This window comes from Orycteropus afer, unplaced genomic scaffold (assembly GCF_000298275.1).
Source record: "Orycteropus afer afer isolate SDZICR_OR568_19922 unplaced genomic scaffold, OryAfe1.0 scaffold00044, whole genome shotgun sequence".
NCBI lineage: Eukaryota > Metazoa > Chordata > Mammalia > Tubulidentata > Orycteropodidae > Orycteropus > Orycteropus afer.
In genome coordinates this window covers 7,314,779-7,315,286 of record NW_006921631.1, presented here as the reverse complement: position 1 = coordinate 7,315,286, position 508 = coordinate 7,314,779, and positions in this window count along the sequence as shown.

Genomic DNA, 508 nt, shown 5'->3' with positions numbered 1-508 from the left:
AACTGACTCAAGTCTGGGAATTGATTGAGAGGTCATGACTTTGTATTCTGGCGATTCAATCTAGGTTGCTGTTCACGTGACCTAGAGTTCTTCTGTCTATATAGATCAAGTAAATCTTAGTAGGCTTGCCATGTATTTCACTATGAGGAACACCATGAGCAAGTAGCCAATGCCGTAATCCCACACAAGTCAGACTATTCTGATTAGTGTTCCGACTCTGCTGTCCATTATGGTAACCATGTCCACCTTGCCTTTGTCTATTAACTGCTGCCATTTGGCCCCTACTACCACGGGGTCCAGTCAGCCCCATCGTATGTAAGTTTCTTAGTTCAATTAGGGCAGTTCCCACTGTCAAATCAGGTTTACATAAAATAGCAATCACAGCAGTCTTCAAGGATGGAGGAGCTCCCTTCACAAATTTATTCCTCATGGTACTGCTGAAAGGCATGTCTTCTGGACTCTCCATTTCTGGCTCTCGGGGTCTAAACTGATAAATCCATTCTAACAG